General features: G+C 43.0%; 1 long non-coding RNA gene and 13 other non-coding genes across 15 annotated transcripts; all 14 read left to right on the plus strand.

The window, feature by feature from the left end:
- The first annotated feature begins 317 nt into the window (after window positions 1-317).
- Window positions 318-389, plus strand: trnag-ucc (transfer RNA glycine (anticodon UCC)). The gene has a single exon. It is a non-coding gene; the product is annotated as a tRNA-Gly (tRNA).
- A 1156-nt stretch (window positions 390-1545) lies between these two features.
- Window positions 1546-1617, plus strand: trnag-ucc (transfer RNA glycine (anticodon UCC)). The gene has a single exon. It is a non-coding gene; the product is annotated as a tRNA-Gly (tRNA).
- Window positions 1618-2175: 558 nt separating this feature from the next.
- On the plus strand, window positions 2176-2247 carry trnag-ucc (transfer RNA glycine (anticodon UCC)). The gene has a single exon. It is a non-coding gene; the product is annotated as a tRNA-Gly (tRNA).
- A 559-nt stretch (window positions 2248-2806) lies between these two features.
- trnag-ucc (transfer RNA glycine (anticodon UCC)) lies at window positions 2807-2878 on the plus strand. The gene has a single exon. It is a non-coding gene; the product is annotated as a tRNA-Gly (tRNA).
- Window positions 2879-3459: 581 nt separating this feature from the next.
- On the plus strand, window positions 3460-6801 carry LOC148968024 (uncharacterized). Of its 2 annotated transcripts, none has more exons than XR_016149877.1 (3): window positions 3460-3895; window positions 4992-5661; window positions 6446-6801. It is a non-coding gene; the product is annotated as an uncharacterized LOC148968024 (long non-coding RNA). The 2 variants fall into 2 exon arrangements; XR_016149878.1 differs by lacking the exon at window positions 3460-3895 and having other exon boundaries at window positions 4815-5051; window positions 5174-5661.
- Window positions 6802-7675: 874 nt separating this feature from the next.
- Window positions 7676-7747, plus strand: trnag-ucc (transfer RNA glycine (anticodon UCC)). Its single transcript has one exon. It is a non-coding gene; the product is annotated as a tRNA-Gly (tRNA).
- Window positions 7748-9533: 1786 nt separating this feature from the next.
- trnag-ucc (transfer RNA glycine (anticodon UCC)) lies at window positions 9534-9605 on the plus strand. Its single transcript has one exon. It is a non-coding gene; the product is annotated as a tRNA-Gly (tRNA).
- A 1059-nt stretch (window positions 9606-10664) lies between these two features.
- On the plus strand, window positions 10665-10736 carry trnag-ucc (transfer RNA glycine (anticodon UCC)). Its single transcript has one exon. It is a non-coding gene; the product is annotated as a tRNA-Gly (tRNA).
- A 1157-nt stretch (window positions 10737-11893) lies between these two features.
- Window positions 11894-11965, plus strand: trnag-ucc (transfer RNA glycine (anticodon UCC)). The gene has a single exon. It is a non-coding gene; the product is annotated as a tRNA-Gly (tRNA).
- Window positions 11966-12990: 1025 nt separating this feature from the next.
- trnag-ucc (transfer RNA glycine (anticodon UCC)) lies at window positions 12991-13062 on the plus strand. Its single transcript has one exon. It is a non-coding gene; the product is annotated as a tRNA-Gly (tRNA).
- A 1153-nt stretch (window positions 13063-14215) lies between these two features.
- trnag-ucc (transfer RNA glycine (anticodon UCC)) lies at window positions 14216-14287 on the plus strand. Its single transcript has one exon. It is a non-coding gene; the product is annotated as a tRNA-Gly (tRNA).
- A 1060-nt stretch (window positions 14288-15347) lies between these two features.
- trnag-ucc (transfer RNA glycine (anticodon UCC)) lies at window positions 15348-15419 on the plus strand. The gene has a single exon. It is a non-coding gene; the product is annotated as a tRNA-Gly (tRNA).
- Window positions 15420-16577: 1158 nt separating this feature from the next.
- trnag-ucc (transfer RNA glycine (anticodon UCC)) lies at window positions 16578-16649 on the plus strand. Its single transcript has one exon. It is a non-coding gene; the product is annotated as a tRNA-Gly (tRNA).
- Window positions 16650-17674: 1025 nt separating this feature from the next.
- On the plus strand, window positions 17675-17746 carry trnag-ucc (transfer RNA glycine (anticodon UCC)). The gene has a single exon. It is a non-coding gene; the product is annotated as a tRNA-Gly (tRNA).
- Window positions 17747-21048: the final 3302 nt, after the last annotated feature.

Below are 21048 nucleotides of genomic sequence, written 5' to 3' on the forward strand. Positions count from 1 at the left end.
CCGGTCTTCCGCGTGATGGGCAGAGATACTGTCCACTATACTAACGAGGAGTTGCAGAGATAGGTAGTCGCCCACCATCAGCCCGACTGCAGCTCGCTGCAAACAGCCTTCCCATTTCCAGGAACGGCCTCATGCGTCTTTTTAGGTCTTCGCTTCACAGAAGCCAGTGAAGCCAAACAAATCATCTAATACCATTTAAATATGAAGTGCTTAATTTAAATATGAACACACAATGTGTTGCAAGCATTCTTGTTTACCGCACAATTAGTGTGTGAGCATTCTTGCTGACCGCACATCTAGTCTATCTCCGACTGCCTGCGTTGGTGGTATAGTGGTGAGCATAGCTGCCTTCCAAGCAGTTGACCCGGGTTCGATTCCCGGCCAACGCAAAGCCTTTTGCCCCTGGCCAACTCCTCCTTTAACTCGTGGCTCGAGCAAAGCTTTTTTATGGGTCTTTGGGCAGCAATAAGGGAATAGGTCTCCCCGTAGGGGAATCGAACCCCGGTCTTCCGCGTGACAGGCGGAGATACTGTCCACCATACTAACGAGGAGTTGCAGAGACAGGTAGTCGCCCACCATCAGCCCGACTGCAGCTCGCTGCAAACAGCCTTCCCATTTCCAGGAACGGCCTCATGCGTCATTTTAGGTCTTCGCTTCACAAAAGCCAGTGAAGCCAAACAAATCATCTAATACTATTTAAATATGAAGTGTTTAATTTATAATGAAGAAATTAGAGCTTTCTTTTTTAATAAAGATCCTGGTAGGTCAGGTCAAAAAGCTCATGCGTTTTTTTTTTTTCACTGCCGGGCCCAAACAAAGAGAGTTTTGGATCCACTGCACCTACCAGCTGCTAATGTGTTGCGAGCATTCTTGCTGACCGCACAAACTGGCATCCAGTCTGTCTCCAATAACTGCGTTGGTGGTAGAGTGGTGAGCATAGCTGCATTCCAAGCAGTTGACCCGGGTTCGATTCCCGGCCAACGCAAAGCCTTTTGCCCATGGTCAACTCCTCCTTTATCTCGTGGCTGGAGCAAAACTTTTTTATGGGTCTTTGGGCAGCAATAAAGGGCTGGGTCTCCCCGTCGGGGAATCGAACCCCGGTCTTCCGCGTGACAGGCGGAGATACTGTCAACTATACTAACGAGGAGTTGCAGAGACAGGTAGTCGCCCACCATCAGCCCGACTAAAGCTCGCTGCAAACAGCCTTCCCATTTCCAGGAACGGCCTCATGCGTCATTTTAGGTCTTCGCTTCACAGAAGCCAGTGAAGCCAAACAAATCATCTAATACCATTTAAATATGAAGTGTTTAATTTAAATATGAAGAAATTAGAGCTTTCTTTTTTAATAAAGATCCTGGTAGGTCAGATCAAAAAGCTCATCTGTTTTTTTTTTTTCACTGCCGGGCCCAAACAAAGAGAGTTTTGGATCCACTGCCGGACCCAAACAAAGAGAGTTTTGGATCCACTGCACCTACCAGCTGCTAATGTGTTGCGAGCATTCTTGCTGACCGCATAAACTGGCATCCAGTCTGTCTCCAACCGCCTGCGTTGGTGGTATAGTGGTGAGCATAGCTGCCTTCCAAGCAGTTGACCCGGGTTCGATTCCCGGCCAACGCAAAGCCTTTTGCCCCTGGCCAACTCCTCCTTTAACTCGTGGCTTGAGCAAAACTTTTTTATGGGTCTTTGGGCAGCAATAAAGGACTAGGTCTCCCCGTCGGGGAATCGAACCCCGGTCTTCCGCGTGACAGGCGGAGATACTGTCCACTATACTAACGAGGAGTTGCAGAGACAGGTAGTCGCCCACCATCAGCGCGACTGCAGCTCGCTGCAAACAGCCTTCCCATTTCCAGGAACGGCCTCATGCGTCATTTTAGGTCTTCGCTTCACAGAAGCCAGTGAAGCCAAACAAATCATCTAATACCATTTAAATATGAAGTGTTTAATTTAAATATGAAGAAATTAGAGCTTTCTTTTTTAATAAAGATCCTGGTAGGTCAGATCAAAAAGCTCATCTGTTTTTTTTTTTCACTGCCGGGCCCAAACAAAGAGAGTTTTGGATCCACTGCCGGACCCAAACAAAGAGAGTTTTGGATCCACTGCACCTACCAGCTGCTAATATGTTGCGAGCATTCTTGCTGACCGCACAAACTGGCATCCAGTCTGTCTCCAATACCTGCGTTGGTGGTATAGTGGTGAGCATAGCTGCCTTCCAAGCAGTTGACCCGGGTTCGATTCCCGGCCAACGCAAAGCCTTTTGCCCCTGGCCAACTCCTCCTTTAACTCGTGGCTCGAGCAAAACTTTTTTATGGGTCTTTGGGCAGCAATAAAGGACTAGGTCTCCCCTTCGGGGAATCGAACCCCGGTCTTCCGCGTGACAGGCGGAGATACTGTCCACTATACTAACGAGGAGTTGCAGAGACAGGTAGTTGCCCACCATCAGCCCGACTGCAGCTCGCTGCAAACAGCCTTCCCATTTCCAGGAACGGCCTCATGCGTCATTTTAGGTCTTCGCTTCACAGAAGCCAGTGAAGCCAAACAAATCATCTAATACCATTTAAATATGAAGTGTTTAATTTATAATGAAGAAATTAGAGCTTTCTTTTTTAATAAAGATCCTGGTAGGTCAGGTCAAAAAGCTCATGCGTTTTTTTTTTTTCACTGCCGGGCCCAAACAAAGAGAGTTTTGGATCCACTGCCGGACCCAAACAAAGAGAGTTTTGGATCCACTGCACCTACCAGCTGCTAATGTGTTGCGAGCATTCTTGCTGACCGCATAAACTGGCATCCAGTCTGTCTCCAACCGCCTGCGTTGGTGGTATAGTGGTGAGCATAGCTGCCTTCCAAGCAGTTGATCCGGGTTCGATTCCCGGCCAACGCAAAGCCTTTTGCCCCTGGCCAACTCCTCCTTTAACTCGTGGCTTGAGCAAAACTTTTTTATGGGTCTTTGGGCAGCAATAAAGGACTAGGTCTCCCCGTCGGGGAATCGAACCCTGGTCTTCCGCGTGACAGGCGGAGATACTGTCCACTATACTAACGAGGAGTTGCAGAGACAGGTAGTCGCCCACCATCAGCGCGACTGCAGCTCGCTGCAAACAGCCTTCCCATTTCCAGGAACGGCCTCATGCGTCATTTTAGGTCTTCGCTTCACAGAAGCCAGTGAAGCCAAACAAATCATCTAATACCATTTAAATATGAAGTGTTTAATTTAAATATGAAGAAATTAGAGCTTTCTTTTTTAATAAAGATCCTGGTAGGTCAGATCAAAAAGCTCATCTGTTTTTTTTTTTTCACTGCCGGGCCCAAACAAAGAGAGTTTTGGATCCACTGCCGGACCCAAACAAAGAGAGTTTTGGATCCACTGCACCTACCAGCTGCTAATATGTTGCGAGCATTCTTGCTGACCGCACAAACTGGCATCCAGTCTGTCTCCAATACCTGAGTTGGTGGTATAGTGGTGAGCATAGCTGCCTTCCAAGCAGTTGACCCGGGTTGGATTCCCGGCCAACGCAAAGCCTTTTGCCCCTGGCCAACTCCTCCTTTAACTCGTGGCTCGAGCAAAACTTTTTTATGGGTCTTTGGGCAGCAATAAAGGACTAGGTCTCCCCTTCGGGGAATCGAACCCCGGTCTTCCGCGCGGGAGCCGAAAATGGTTAAGCTTAACTTCCCTTAACTTTTCCCATTCATTCTCTATGGTAGTGCTTAACACTACGGATGCAATCTACTTTTGGCCACACGTAGACTTCCCGGCGCTGTTTCGCTTTTCCGTGGCGGGGAATTTAAAAAGCGAAGCGTCATCTGTCAACCCGTTTTATTACCGGAGAGATATTTGTTTACCGACTTGTCAGCAAACTTGTTTCGTTTTGTCTAAACTACCTGCAGACAGACTTTAACTCAGGTGAGTGCATATACTTTATTATTCAAATATTTTATCATTTAAATTGCATGTATTGTCATGTAATCGTATTGTTATCGTGTTGAATGGATTGTGACGATAAGAAACAGCTATTTTATAAGAGTATCTTTGTTTGTAAAGGTGAATGTTTCATCATAATCTCTAACTATGTTTAAAATATAAGTTAACATTGCAGAAAGATGTAATGTGCAGTAGTATGGAGGACCAAACCTGCAGTTAAAAATGAATGAATGAATAAATAAATAAATGAATGAATGAATAAATAAATAAATAAATAAAATTAAATGTGATAATAGGAAAATACATAAAGGAATAAACGACTTGATAAAATAATTATGATAACATTTTAATCAAATATATTTTTGTATAATTTCCCCCAAATATATCATTTTTTGCTTTTATATTTTAATGTATTTGTATTCGTTTTAATTGTATTTATTTATTATTTTATTTCTTTGTTCAGTTTATTCTTATATTTATTTATGCATTCATTTAATTATATATTTATTTATATAATATATATATTTATATATTATTAATATATTATATTAATATATATATTTATTTATTCCAATTTGTTTTTATTTCCAGATATATTTGTTTTAACCTTTATTTATTTAAATTTTCTTTCTTTAGTTTTATATCTATTTTTACAGTATTTCATTTATTGATGTGCATGATAATTAGGTTGGTTGGTCTTGCTTACCAAATATAAATATTAATTAACACATAAATAAAAGCAGAAAGGGAAGGGAAAAAAATACAAAAATGATTTTGATTAAGAATAAATCATATTTATTTTATCAAGTCATTTATTCCTTTATTTATTTTCCTATTATCAAATGTATCTTTTTTTTTTACTTATTAATGTTTAATTTCTGCAGGTTTGGTCCTCCTATATTGCAATTAATATCACACACACATATTACATTTAAATTATGAACAAATAGATATATGTGTGCAATTTAATAGTACAATTTAACATTTTTAATTAGTTAAACTTGTTAACTTTTTATATATACATGCATACATTTCTGCATATATATTTTTATATTTTTTTATTTTATTTATTTTATAGTAATGGAGGAGGAAGAAGAACTGGAAAGTTTTTCTCCAACAAAATATCTCACACAGCTGAGTAAGTAAATCAAGTATCTTGTCATGTGTGTTATATATACCCATGTCAAATTCTTATAAAATTGGAATAAAAATTGAACATACTGGAGAGAAACCATTCAAATTATAATGCGTAATTTTTAGGCTCATCTGCAGCCACAGGATCCACAGTCTTATTTACAACAGGTTACTTTACACATCCATTTTTGAGGCTTATTCAATTACATACTTATCCTCCATGTTCTTTTGTTCTAACTACTGTTAAGGTTTGAATATACCAGTGGTGAAGGTGGGTGCACTTCATGAATTGTATGCATGCTAAACTGTTATTTGTTGTGAAAAAATTGACTATTTACTTACAAGCATTTGAACATTATCAGAATGTGCATTACTAGAACAAATAACAGAATAAATAGAATAAAAGAATAAATAATGATTAGTCATTTAATGTAGTCAAGACAATCAAATACATATGTACATTCAGTTTTTAATTTCCTCCCTGTGCTTTTCCTTGCAGCTCCTCCAACAACATCGGCTTTGCACCATCTCACGCAGCACAATCAGCCTCTACACCTGCACCAATGCTGTCTGCACTCACTGAAACCCCTGTTCCCAGCTACTTGAACACAAAAGTAAAGACGTGCATTACACACGTGTATTAAATGTGTTATTCACGCATATACAATATTATACATATTAATGCACTTTTAATATATATATACAGTGGTGTGAATAAGTGTTTGCCCCCATGCTAAAGTTGCCTAAAAAGAGGAATAAAAATAATCTTTTTGATATTGATCTTAATGCCTTAATTAGAAAAATGAGGAAAACTCCAACCTTTAAGGACACAAATTTTCTTTGTGAATGAATAATGTATCATAAATAAATAAATGTTTTTCCTCAAAATACAGGGTGCATAAGTCAGGGCACCCCTATGTTAAATTCCCATAGAGTCAGGCTGATTTTTATTTTTAAAAGCCAGTTATTTAATGGATCCAGGATAATATGCATCCTGATAAAGTTCCCTTGGCCTTTGGAATTAAAATATCCCCACATCATCACACACCTTCCACCACACCTAGAGATTGGCATGGGGTAGTACTTACCATAAGATCATCTTTCAATGCAAATCAAACCAGCTATTAGGCTAACTGAAGTAAAACCATGCAAACACTTATTCACACCACTATATATATATATATATATATATATATATATGGATGTTCATTAAAATTACAAAAGTATTGTATTTTATTGCATTGCATTGTATTTTTTAAGTTCATTTATTGACTAGCATTATTTTATCTTGCTCAGATTTGAAAAAACACTAAATATTAAGTATTGTTACTATTAAACACTGTACATAATTATTTACTTTTAAAAATGTTCTTGTTTTTTTTTTCATTTTCTCCACAGCCATATTATTATTGCTGTTATTTAATCTATAATTTTAAATTGTTAAATTTCTTTCCATTGTCCATTAAAATCAAACAGTTTAGTCCTTGTTTGCATTGCAATTTGGTGTGTTTTTAAAGTTAATTTTATTGACTTGCATTATTTTATCTTGGTCAGATGTGTAAACTTAATAACTGTTAATTAAACATTGTACATAATTATTTGTTATTTTTTTAAATCTTGTTTTTTCCCCAGCTTTATGTTGTTATTATTATTGTTATTATTCATGTTATTGTTTTTTAATCTATAAGTATTTAATACAGTACCTTTTTCAGTTTTACATAATAATATGTATATTATTGTATTATAAATAAAATGATAAACTTACTATTTGGTGTTTACTGGTTGTTTTTCATATATATATATTGGATTATTAAAAAATTATAAAGAAATATAAAGTGAAAATCTCTCTAAAAAAAAATAAAGGTATAAAACATTATCAAAATGTTCTTTACAATTATTCACATTCAAATATTTTCTATATTAAAAGAGAACTATACCCTATTATAATTTAAATGTTTATTGAGATAATTGGACATTTCGTACATCCTACACAAAAACAAATCTTAAAAGTTTTATTCTATTTTCAGAAAAAATTTAGTTTATTATATGTAAATCGTACTTGACATGAATTTGTAATCATTTTTTAATCTAGATACAATATATGATATTTGTGGTCGAGACGGGACTCGAACCTATGATTTTGTGTATTTTTTCTGGCCCGCCTCCCTGAAATTTCCTGCGTTCCTATTGGCTGGCAGCGCTCTACACCTACGCGCGACTGGCCTCCGCGTGACAGGCGGAGATACTGTCCACTATACTAACGAGGAGTTGCAGAGACAGGTAGTCGCCCACCATCAGTGCGACTGCAGCTCGCTGCAAACAGCCTTCCCATTTCCAGGAACGGCCTCATGCGTCATTTTAGGTCTTCGCTTCACAGAAGCCAGTGAAGCCAAACAAATCATCTAATACCATTTAAATATGAAGTGTTTAATTTATAATGAAGAACTTAGAGCTTTCTTTTTTAATAAAGATCCTGGTAGGTCAGGTCAAAAAGCTCATGCGTTTTTTTTTTCACTGCCGGGCCCAAACAAAGAGAGTTTTGGATCCACTGCACCTACCAGCTGCTAATGTGTTGCGAGCATTCTTGCTGACCGCACAAACTGGCATCCAGTCTGTCTCCAACCGCCTGCGTTGGTGGTATAGTGGTGAGCATAGCTGCCTTCCAAGCAGTTGACCCGGGTTCGATTCCCGGCCAACGCAAAGCCTTTTGCCCCTGGCCAACTCCCCCTTTAACTCGTGGATCAAGCAAAACTTTTTTATGGGTCTTTGGGCAGCAATAAAGGACTAGGTCTCCCCGTCGGGGAATCGAACCCCGGTCTTCCGCGTGACAGGCGGAGATACTGTCCACTATACTAACGAGGAGTTGCAGAGACAGGTAGTCGCCCACCATCAGCGCGACTGCAGCTCGCTGCAAACAGCCTTCCCATTTCCAGGAACGGCCTCATGCGTCATTTTAGGTCTTCGCTTCACAGAAGCCAGTGAAGCCAAACAAATCATCTAATACCATTTAAATATGAAGTGTTTAATTTATAATGAAGAAATTAGAGCTTTCTTTTTTAATAAAGATCCTGGTAGGTCAGGTCAAAAAGCTCATGCGTTTTTTTTTTTTCACTGCCGGGCCCAAACAAAGAGAGTTTTGGATCCACTGCCGGACCCAAACAAAGAGAGTTTTGGATCCACTGCACCTACCAGCTGCTAATGTGTTGCGAGCATTCTTGCTGACCGCACAAACTGGCATCCAGTCTGTCTCCAACTGCCTCCGTTGGTGGTATAGTGGTGAGCATAGCTGCCTTCCAAGCAGTTGACCCGGGTTCGATTCCCGGCCAACACAAAGCCTTTTGCCCCTGGCCAACTCCTCCTTTAACTCGTGGCTTGAGCAAAACTTTTTTATGGGTCTTTGGGCAGCAATAAAGGACTAGGTCTCCCCGCCGGGGAATCGAACCTCGATTTTCCGCGTGACAGGCGGAGATACTGTCCACTATACTAACGAGGAGTTGCAGAGACAGGTAGTCGCCCACCATCAGCCCGACTGCAGCTCGCTGCAAACAGCCTTCCCATTTCCAGGAACGGCCTCATGCGTCATTTTAGGTCTTCGCTTCACAGAAGCCAGTGAAGCCAAACAAATCATCTAATACCATTTAAATATGAAGTGTTTAATTTATAATGAAGAAATTAGAGCTTTCTTTTTTAATAAAGATCCTGGTAGGTCAGGTCAAAAAGCTCATGCGTTTTTTTTTTTTCACTGCCGGGCCCAAACAAAGAGAGTTTTGGATCCACTGCACCTACCAGCTGCTAATATGTTGCGAGCATTCTTGCTGACCGCACAAACTGGCATCCAGTCTGTCTCCAATACCTGCGTTGGTGGTATATTGGTGAGCATAGCTGCCTTCCAAGCAGTTGACCCGGGTTCGATTCCCGGCCAACGCAAAGCCTTTTGACCCTGGCCAACTCCTCCTTTAACTCGTGGCTTGAGCAAAACTTTTTTATGGGTCTTTGGGCAGCAATAAAGGACTAGGTCTCCCCGTCAGGGAATCGAACCCCGGTCTTCCGCCTGACAGGCAGAGATACTGTCCACTATACTAACGAGGATTTGCAGAGACAGGTAGTCGCCCACCATCAGCCCGACTGCAGCTCGCTGCAAACAGCCTTCCCATTTCCAGGAACGGCCTCATGCGTCATTTTAGGTCTTCGCTTCACAGAAGCCAGTGAAGCCAAACAAATCATCTAATACCATTTAAATATGAAGTGTTTAATTTATAATGAAGAAATTAGAGCTTTCTTTTTTAATAAAGATCCTGGTAGGTCAGGTCAAAAAGCTCATGCGTTTTTTTTTTTTCACTGCCGGGCCCAAACAAAGAGAGTTTTGGATCCACTGCCGGACCCAAACAAAGAGAGTTTTGGATCCACTGCACCTACCAGCTGCTAATGTGTTGCGAGCATTCTTGCTGACCGCACAAACTGGCATCCAGTCTGTCTCCAACCGCCTGCGTTGGTGGTATAGTGGTGAGCATAGCTGCCTTCCAAGCAGTTGACCCGGGTTCGATTCCCGGCCAACGCAAAGCCTTTTGCCCATGGCCAACTCCTCCTTTATCTCGTGGCTGGAGCAAAACTTTTTTATGGGTCTTTGGGCAGCAATAAAGGGCTAGGTCTCCCTGTCGGGGAATCGAACGCCGGTCTTCCACGTGACAGGCGGAGATACTGTCCACTATACTAACGAGGAGTTGCAGAGACAGGTAGTCGCCCACCATCAGCCCGACTGCAGCTCGCTGCAAACAGCCTTCCCATTTCCAGGAACGGCCTCATGCGTCATTTTAGGTCTTCGCTTCACAGAAGCCAGTGAAGCCAAACAAATCATCTAATACCATTTAAATATGAAGTGTTTAATTTATAATGAAGAAATTAGAGCTTTCTTTTTTAATAAAGATCCTGGTAGGTCAGGTCAAAAAGCTCATGCGTTTTTTTTTTTCACTGCCGGGCCCAAACAAAGAGAGTTTTGGATCCACTGCCGGACCCAAACAAAGAGAGTTTTGGATCCACTGCACCTACCAGCTGCTAATGTGTTGCGAGCATTCTTGCTGACCGCACAAACTGGCATCCAGTCTGTCTCCAACCGCCTGCGTTGGTGGTATAGTGGTGAGCATAGCTGCCTTCCAAGCAGTTGACCCGGGTTAGATTCCCGGCCAACGCAAAGCCTTTTGCCCATGGCCAACTCCTCCTTTATCTCGTGGCTGGAGCAAAACTTTTTTATGGGTCTTTGGGCAGCAATAAAGGGCTAGGTCTCCCCGTCAGGGAATCGAACCCCGGTCTTCCGCGTGATGGGCAGAGATACTGTCCACTATACTAACGAGGAGTTGCAGAGATAGGTAGTCGCCCACCATCAGCCCGACTGCAGCTCGCTGCAAACAGCCTTCCCATTTCCAGGAACGGCCTCATGCGTCTTTTTAGGTCTTCGCTTCACAGAAGCCAGTGAAGCCAAACAAATCATCTAATACCATTTAAATATGAAGTGCTTAATTTAAATATGAACACACAATGTGTTGCAAGCATTCTTGTTTACCGCACAATTAGTGTGTGAGCATTCTTGCTGACCGCACATCTAGTCTATCTCCGACTGCCTGCGTTGGTGGTATAGTGGTGAGCATAGCTGCCTTCCAAGCAGTTGACCCGGGTTCGATTCCCGGCCAACGCAAAGCCTTTTGCCCCTGGCCAACTCCTCCTTTAACTCGTGGCTCGAGCAAAGCTTTTTTATGGGTCTTTGGGCAGCAATAAAGGACTAGGTCTCCCCGTAGGGGAATCGAACCCCGGTCTTCCGCGTGACAGGCGGAGATACTGTCCACCATACTAACGAGGAGTTGCAGAGACAGGTAGTCGCCCACCATCAGCCCGACTGCAGCTCGCTGCAAACAGCCTTCCCATTTCCAGGAACGGCCTCATGCGTCATTTTAGGTCTTCGCTTCACAGAAGCCAGTGAAGCCAAACAAATCATCTAATACCATTTAAATATGAAGTGTTTAATTTATAATGAAGAAATTAGAGCTTTCTTTTTTAATAAAGATCCTGGTAGGTCAGGTCAAAAAGCTCATGCGTTTTTTTTTTTTCACTGCCGGGCCCAAACAAAGAGAGTTTTGGATCCACTGCACCTACCAGCTGCTAATGTGTTGCGAGCATTCTTGCTGACCGCACAAACTGGCATCCAGTCTGTCTCCAATACCTGCGTTGGTGGTAGAGTGGTGAGCATAGCTGCCTTCCAAGCAGTTGACCCGGGTTCGATTCCCGGCCAACGCAAAGCCTTTTGCCCATGGTCAACTCCTCCTTTATCTCGTGGCTGGAGCAAAACTTTTTTATGGGTCTTTGGGCAGCAATAAAGGGCTGGGTCTCCCCGTCGGGGAATCGAACCCCGGTCTTCCGCGTGACAGGCGGAGATACTGTCAACTATACTAACGAGGAGTTGCAGAGACAGGTAGTCGCCCACCATCAGCCCGACTAAAGCTCGCTGCAAACAGCCTTCCCATTTCCAGGAACGGCCTCATGCGTCATTTTAGGTCTTCGCTTCACAGAAGCCAGTGAAGCCAAACAAATCATCTAATACCATTTAAATATGAAGTGTTTAATTTAAATATGAAGAAATTAGAGCTTTCTTTTTTAATAAAGATCCTGGTAGGTCAGATCAAAAAGCTCATCTGTTTTTTTTTTTTTCACTGCCGGGCCCAAACAAAGAGAGTTTTGGATCCACTGCCGGACCCAAACAAAGAGAGTTTTGGATCCACTGCACCTACCAGCTGCTAATGTGTTGCGAGCATTCTTGCTGACCGCACAAACTGGCATCCAGTCTGTCTCCAACCGCCTGCGTTGGTGGTATAGTGGTGAGCATAGCTGCCTTCCAAGCAGTTGACCCGGGTTCGATTCCCGGCCAACGCAAAGCCTTTTGCCCCTGGCCAACTCCTCCTTTAACTCGTGGCTCGAGCAAAACTTTTTTATGGGTCTTTGGGCAGCAATAAAGGACTAGGTCTCCCCGTCGGGGAATCGAACCCCGGTCTTCCGCGTGACAGGCGGAGATACTGTCCACTATATTAACGAGGAGTTGCAGAGACAGGTAGTCGCCCACCATCAGCCCGACTGCACATCGCTGCAAACAGCCTTCCCATTTCCAGGAACAGCCTCATGCGTCATTTTAGGTCTTCGCTTCACAGAAGCCAGTGAAGCCAAACAAATCATCTAATACCATTTAAATATGAAGTGTTTAATTTATAATGAAGAAATTAGAGCTTTCTTTTTTAATAAAGATCCTGGTAGGTCAGGTCAAAAATCTCATGCGTTTTTTTTTTTTCACTGCCGGGCCCAAACAAAGAGAGTTTTGGATCCACTGCACCTACCAGCTGCTAATGTGTTGCGAGCATTCTTGCTGACCGCACAAACTGGCATCCAGTCTGTCTCCAATACCTGCGTTTGTGGTATAGTGGTGAGCATAGCTGCCTTCCAAACAGTTGACCCGGGTTCGATTCCCGGCCAACGCAAATCCTTTTGCCCATGGCCAACTCCTCCTTTATCTCGTCGCTGGAGCAAAACTTTTTTATGGGTCTTTGGGCAGCAATAAAGGACTAGGTCTCCCCGTCGGGGAATCGAACCCCGGTTTTCCGCGTGACAGGCGGAGATACTGTCAACTATACTAACGAGGAGTTGCAGAGACAGGTAGTCGCCCACCATCAGCCCGACTGCAGCTCGCTGCAAACAGCCTTCCCATTTCCAGGAACGGCCTCATGCGTCATTTTAGGTCATCGCTTCACAGAAGCCAGTGAAGCCAAGCAAATCATCTAATACCATTTAAATATGAAGTGCTTAATTTAAATATGAACACACAATGTGTTGCAAGTATTCTTGTTGACCGCACAATTAGTGTGTGAGCATTCTTGCTGACCGCACATCTAGTCTATCTCCGACTTCCTGCGTTGGTGGTATAGTGGTGAGCATAGCTGCCTTCCAAGCAGTTGACCTGGGTTCGATTCCCGGCCAACGCAAAGCCTTTTGCCCCTGGCCAACTCCTCCTTTAACTCGTGGCTCGAGCAAAACTTTTTTATGGGTCTTTGGGCAGCAATAAAGGACTAGCTCTCCCCGTCGGGGAATCGAACCACGGTCTTCCGCGTGACAGGCGGAGATACTGTCCACTATACTAACGAGGAGTTGCAGAGACAGGTAGTCGCCCACCATCAGCCCGACTGCAGCTCGCTGCAAACAGCCTTCCCATTTCCAGGAACGGCCTCATGCGTCATTTTAGGTCTTCGCTTCACAGAAGCCAGTGAAGCCAAACAAATCATCTAATACTATTTAAATATGAAGTGTTTAATTTATAATGAAGAAATTAGAGCTTTCTTTTTTAACAAAGATCCTGGTAGGTCAGGTCAAAAAGCTCATGCGTTTTTTTTTTCACTGCCGGGCCCAAACAAAGAGAGTTTTGGATCCACTGCACCTACCAGCTGCTAATATGTTGCGAGCATTCTTGCTGACCGCACAAACTGGCATCCAGTCTGTCTCCAATACCTGCGTTGGTGGTATAGTGGTGAGCATAGCTGCCTTCCAAGCAGTTGACCCGGGTTCGTTTCCCGGCCAACGCAAAGCCTTTTGCCCCTGGCCAACTCCTCCTTTAACTCGTAGCTCGAGCAAAACTTTTTTATGGGTCTTTGGGCAGCAATAAAGGACTAGGTCTCCCCTTCGGGGAATCGAACCCCGGTCTTCCGCGTGACAGGCGGAGATACTGTCCACTATACTAACGAGGAGTTGCAGAGACAGGTAGTTACCCACCATCAGCCCGACTGCAGCTCGCTGCAAACAGCCTTCCCATTTCCAGGAACGGCCTCATGCGTCATTTTAGGTCTTCGCTTCACAGAAGCCAGTGAAGCCAAACAAATCATCTAATACCATTTAAATATGAAGTGTTTAATTTATAATGAAGAAATTAGAGCTTTCTTTTTTAATAAAGATCCTGGTAGGTCAGGTCAAAAAGCTCATGCGTTTTTTTTTTTTCACTGCCGGGCCCAAACAAAGAGAGTTTTGGATCCACTGCCGGACCCAAACAAAGAGAGTTTTGGATCCACTGCACCTACCAGCTGCTAATGTGTTGCGAGCATTCTTGCTGACCGCATAAACTGGCATCCAGTCTGTCTCCAACCGCCTGCGTTGGTGGTATAGTGGTGAGCATAGCTGCCTTCCAAGCAGTTGACCCGGGTTCGATTCCCGGCCAACGCAAAGCCTTTTGCCCCTGGCCAACTCCTCCTTTAACTCGTGGCTTGAGCAAAACTTTTTTATGGGTCTTTGGGCAGCAATAAAGGACTAGGTCTCCCCGTCGGGGAATCGAACCCCGGTCTTCCGCGTGACAGGCGGAGATACTGTCCACTATACTAACGAGGAGTTGCAGAGACAGGTAGTCGCCCACCATCAGCGCGACTGCAGCTCGCTGCAAACAGCCTTCCCATTTCCAGGAACGGCCTCATGCGTCATTTTAGGTCTTCGCTTCACAGAAGCCAGTGAAGCCAAACAAATCATCTAATACCATTTAAATATGAAGTGTTTAATTTAAATATGAAGAAATTAGAGCTTTCTTTTTTAATAAAGATCCTGGTAGGTCAGATCAAAAAGCTCATCTGTTTTTTTTTTTTCACTGCCGGGCCCAAACAAAGAGAGTTTTGGATCCACTGCCGGACCCAAACAAAGAGAGTTTTGGATCCACTGCACCTACCAGCTGCTAATATGTTGCGAGCATTCTTGCTGACCGCACAAACTGGCATCCAGTCTGTCTCCAATACCTGCGTTGGTGGTATAGTGGTGAGCATAGCAGCCTTCCAAGCAGTTGACCCGGGTTCGATTCCCGGCCAACGCAAAGCCTTTTGCCCCTGGCCAACTCCTCCTTTAACTCGTGGCTCGAGCAAAACTTTTTTATGGGTCTTTGGGCAGCAATAAAGGACTAGGTCTCCCCTTCGGGGAATCGAACCCCGGTCTTCCGCGTGACAGGCGGAGATCCTGTCCACTATACTAACGAGGAGTTGCAGAGACAGGTAGTTGCCCACCATCAGCCCGACTGCAGCTCGCTGCAAACAGCCTTCCCATTTCCAGGAACGGCCTCATGCGTCATTTTAGGTCTTCGCTTCACAGAAGCCAGTGAAGCCAAACAAATCATCTAATACCATTTAAATATGAAGTGCTTAATTTAAATATGAACACACAATGTGTTGCAAGCATTCTTGTTTACCGCACAATTAGTGTGTGAGCATTCTTGCTGACCGCACATCTAGTCTATCTCCGACTGCCTGCGTTGGTGGTATAGTGGTGAGCATAGCTGCCTTCCAAGCAGTTGACCCGGGTTCGATTCCCGGCCAACGCAAAGCCTTTTGCCCCTGGCCAACTCCTCCTTTAACTCGTGGCTCGAGCAAAGCTTTTTTATGGGTCTTTGGGCAGCAATAAAGGACTAGGTCTCCCCGTAGGGGAATCGAACCCCAGTCTTCCGCGTGACAGGCAGAGATACTGTCCACCATACTAACGAGGAGTTGCAGAGACAGGTAGTCGCCCACCATCAGCCCGACTGCAGCTCGCTGCAAACAGCCTTCCCATTTCCAGGAACGGCCTCATGCGTCATTTTAGGTCTTCGCTTCACAGAAGCCAGTGAAGCCAAACAAATCATCTAATACCATTTAAATATGAAGTGTTTAATTTATAATGAAGAAATTAGAGCTTTCTTTTTTAATAAAGATCCTGGTAGGTCAGGTCAAAAAGCTCATGCGTTTTTTTTTTTTTCACTGCCGGGCCCAAACAAAGAGAGTTTTGGATCCACTGCACCTACCAGCTGCTAATGTGTTGCGAGCATTCTTGCTGACCGCACAAACTGGCATCCAGTCTGTCTCCAATACCTGCGTTGGTGGTAGAGTGGTGAGCATAGCTGCCTTCCAAGCAGTTGACCCGGGTTCGATTCCCGGCCAACGCAAAGCCTTTTGCCCATGGTCAACTCCTCCTTTATCTCGTGGCTGGAGCAAAACTTTTTTATGGGTCTTTGGGCAGCAATAAAGGGCTGGGTCTCCCCGTCGGGGAATCGAACCCCGGACTTCCGCGTGACAGGCGGAGATACTGTCAACTATACTAACGAGGAGTTGCAGAGACAGGTAGTCGCCCACCATCAGCCCGACTAAAGCTCGCTGCAAACAGCCTTCCCATTTCCAGGAACGGCCTCATGCGTCATTTTAGGTCTTCGCTTCACAGAAGCCAGTGAAGCCAAACAAATCATCTAATACCATTTAAATATGAAGTGTTTAATTTAAATATGAAGAAATTAGAGCTTTCTTTTTTAATAAAGATCCTGGTAGGTCAGATCAAAAAGCTCATCTGTTTTTTTTTTTTTCACTGCCGGGCCCAAACAAAGAGAGTTTTGGATCCACTGCCGGACCCAAACAAAGAGAGTTTTGGATCCACTGCACCTACCAGCTGCTAATGTGTTGCGAGCATTCTTGCTGACCGCACAAACTGGCATCCAGTCTGTCTCCAACCGCCTGCGTTGGTGGTATAGTGGTGAGCATAGCTGCCTTCCAAGCAGTTGACCCGGGTTCGATTCCCGGCCAACGCAAAGCCTTTTGCCCCTGGCCAACTCCTCCTTTAACTCGTGGCTCGAGCAAAACTTTTTTATGGGTCTTTGGGCAGCAATAAAGGACTAGGTCTCCCCGTCGGGGAATCGAAGCCCGGTCTTTCGCGTGACAGGCGGAGATACTGTCCACTATACTAACTAGGAGTTGCAGAGACAGGTAGTCGCCCACCATCAGCCCAACTGCAGCTCGCTGCAAACAGCCTTCCCATTTCCAGGAACGGCCTCATGCGTCATTTTAGGTCTTCGCTTCACAGAAGCCAGTGAAGCCAAACAAATCATCTAATACCATTTAAATATGAAGTGTTTAATTTATAATGAAGAAATTAGAGCTTTCTTTTTTAATAAAGATCCTGGTAGGTCAGGTCAAAAATCTCATGCGTTTTTTTTTTTTCACTGCCGGGCCCAAACAAAGAGAGTTTTGGATCCACTGCACCTACCAGCTGCTAATGTGTTGCGAGCATTCTTGCTGACCGCACAAACTGGCATCCAGTCTGTCTCCAATACCTGCGTTTGTGGTATAGTGGTGAGCATAGCTGCCTTCCAAACAGTTGACCCGGGTTCGATTCCCGGCCAACGCAAATCCTTTTGCCCATGGCCAACTCCTCCTTTATCTCGTCGCTGGAGCAAAACTTTTTTATGGGTCTTTGGGCAGCAATAAAGGACTAGGTCTCCCCGTCGGGGAATCGAACCCCGGTTTTCCGCGTGACAGGCGGAGATACTGTCAACTATACTAACGAGGAGTTGCAGAGACAGGTAGTCGCCCACCATCAGCCCGACTGCAGCTCGCTGCAAACAGCCTTCCCATTTCCAGGAACGGCCTCATGCGTCATTTTAGGTCATCGCTTCACAGAAGCCAGTGAAGCCAAGCAAATCATCTAATACCATTTAAATATGAAGTGCTTAATTTAAATATGAACACACAATGTGTTGCAAGTATTCTTGTTGACCGCACAATTAGTGTGTGAGCATTCTTGCTGACCGCACATCTAGTCTATCTCCGACTTCCTGCGTTGGTGGTATAGTGGTGAGCATAGCTGCCTTCCAAGCAGTTGACCTGGGTTCGATTCCCGGCCAACGCAAAGCCTTTTGCCCCTGGCCAACTCCTCCTTTAACTCGTGGCTCGAGCAAAACTTTTTTATGGGTCTTTGGGCAGCAATAAAGGACTAGCTCTCCCCGTCGGGGAATCGAACCCCGGTCTTCCGCGTGACAGGCGGAGATACTGTCCACTATACTAACGAGGAGTTGCAGAGACAGATAGTCGCCCACCATCAGCCCGACTGCAGCTCGCTGCAAACAGCCTTCCCATTTCCAGGAACGGCCTCATGCGTCATTTTAGGTCTTCGCTTCACAGAAGCCAGTGAAGCCAAACAAATCATCTAATACTATTTAAATATGAAGTGTTTAATTTATAATGAAGAAATTAGAGCTTTCTTTTTTAACAAAGATCCTGGTAGGTCAGGTCAAAAAGCTCATGCGTTTTTTTTTTTCACTGCCGGGCCCAAACAAAGAGAGTTTTGGATCCACTGCACCTACCAGCTGCTAATGTGTTGCGAGCATTCTTGCTGACTGCACAAAGTGGCATCCAGTCTGTCTCCAATACCTGCGTTTGTGGTATAGTGGTGAGCATAGCTGCCTTCCAAACAGTTGACCCGGGTTCGATTCCTGGCCAACGCAAATCCTTTTGCCCATGGCCAACTCCTCCTTTATCTCGTCGCTGGAGCAAAACTTTTTTATGGGTCTTTGGGCAGCAATAAAGGGCTAGGTCTACCCGTCGGGGAATTGAACCCCGGTCTTCCGCGCGGGAGCCGAAAATGGCTAAGCTTAACTTTCCTTAACTTTTCCCATTCATTCTCTATGGTAGTGCTTAACACTACGGATGCAATATACTTTTGGCCACACGTAGACTTCATGGCGCTGTTTCATTTTTCCATGGCGGGGAAATTGAAAGCGTAGTGTCATCTGTCAATCATTCGCAGTGGAGGAGGGGAGACCCGTTTTACTGTCGGAGATATTTGTTTACCGAATCGTCGATTCGTCGTCAAATTTTTTTTTTTTTTTTTTCAACAAATATTTACTGTCTAAACTACCTTCAGACAGATTTTTAACGAATTGCCAGCAAATTGCTTTGTTTTTTTTTTTACAACAAATATTTACTCTACACTACCTTCAGACAGATTTTACCTCAGGTGACTGCATACATTATTATTCATATATTTTATCATTTAAATTGCCTATATATATATATATATATATATATATATTAGCATGTAATCGTATTGTTAATTGTGTTGAATTGCTTGTGACGTTAAGGAACCCTGTAAAAAACCCAACTTGAAAAAGGTTCAAATGACTGGTTTTGTTGTGCTGGCTCAGCAAAATTCTATGAAAAAGTCAGTACAACTATGTTTAATACATTTATTCAACCTAAACCAAGTTTCTTTCCATAAACTTAAAAAGTTTAATTTTGTGAACAAGGTTTTGCTAGTTCATCCAAAAAACTTCTGCCAACTTATTAAGTTAAGTTAGCCCAACTGCCCTCCCACTAGCAAATACTGATACAAATACAATTTGTTTATGTGACATTGAAGAAACATGGTTGTTTAGTTATTTTTTTTAAATAACTTCATTGAGCCTAATGTATAGCTGTAAAATAACATTATTGAAAAATAATAATATTGTTAATATGATAGATAGAATATGATAGCTGCCTTCACGTGGTATTGGAATTCTTATAAATATTAGTTTCTTCATCAAAAAAAAGAAAGAAAAAAAAAGAAATAATAAAAAGGAAATTAATTTAAAATTGACCTCAAGTCAAAATCACGATTTTAAAAGCTGGAGGAAATTTAAGATAGCACGTGAAGGCAGCATTAATTTTGCGGAGGAAGACTTTTACTGTGAAGTTCGTTAGTGGGCGCCAAAGCTCTCATCTCACTAGTTTGCGTAATTGGGTTCACAGACAGAACATAACACAATTAGCCTAGCAAAAATTTCTTTTTATTTTATTTTATTGAAATGTTACATTTAAATAAAAAATACATCTAAAAAGAATTAGCAGCATGTTTTCCGATAAACATTATTTTTTTCTCTCGTGCCAAACCACGCCCCCAGTACGTGACCTTTGCTCAAATTTGCTATGACTCAACGTCAACGTTCAAGGGGACCGGAGGAGGGCGGTTGGCGCTCAAAACAATCCAGAATTGACTACTGGTTAGTTTCCAGATGTCTAACGAGGAACCGCATTTCAGTCAATATCTGTAACACTCCATTGACCGATCATAAAGCGATCTACCTCTCATTAGCTCTGTCCTCAGATCAGTCCTCTGGCCCAAAAGCTTCATTTTGGAAACTTAATAGTTCCCTCCTTGAACATAAACAGGTCAAACAAAGAGTTAAAGAACTGATTGAAATATTTTGGATTAAAGCAGACTCTCAGAAAAATTATGGGACAAATTGGGAGCTTCTAAAATATGAGTTGGGGAAATTTCTCAGGAAGTTTGGTGGTGATTTGGCCAAGAGCAGACGTGCAGTTGAAGACGAGGTTATGGAGAAGCTAGCGTTTCTTTCTCAAAAAGAGTCTCTTTCTAATGAGGAAAGATGTGAGTATACGAAACTACAAAATAAACTAGATGACATTTATAAATCAAAAGCTAAGGGAGCCTATATAAGGTCAAGAAAACAATGGATTGAAGAGGGTGAACAAAACTCAGCCTACTTCTTTAGACTTGAAAAGAGTAAAAATGTCCTGGCTACTGTAGATCAAATGAAAGTAGAGGGAAAAATTATTAAAGATCCAAAAGAACTAGCCATTCACTGCTATAACTTCTATAACAATTTATACGCATCTAATTACTGTGAGGTAACAACTAAATCTTTTATGACCTCTATTGGCCATTGTAGAACTATATCCCCAGAAGACAGAGACAATTGTGATGATAGCATTACCCAAGAGGAGGTGTTGAAGGCGATCAAAAATCTCAAAAACAACAAAAGCCCAGGATGTGATGGTATAACTGCTGAACTATACAAAATGTTTGATGAATTACTAACCCCCTTTCTAGTAAAAGTTTTCTCAGAGAGCTTAGAGAAAGAAGCACTTCCAACAACTATGACACAGGGTGTCATCACATTAATTCCAAAACCAGAAAAGGACAGAAACTGTCTAGAGAATTGGCGTCCTATCACTCTATTAAATAATGATTACAAAATTTTTGCACTAGTTTTCGCTAATAGACTTTGAAGAAGTGTTAGACTCTATAATAGATGAATCACAATCTGGGTTCATTAGGAAACGACATATTGCAAATAACATTAGATTAGTGCTAGATTTATTAGATTATAATGAGCTCATCACTGACAACAGCTTCATTCTGTTCCTTGA

Source organism: Pimephales promelas, chromosome 24, assembly GCF_988280905.1.
Source record: "Pimephales promelas chromosome 24, fPimPro1.hap1.1, whole genome shotgun sequence".
Taxonomy (NCBI): Eukaryota; Metazoa; Chordata; class Actinopteri; order Cypriniformes; family Leuciscidae; genus Pimephales; species Pimephales promelas.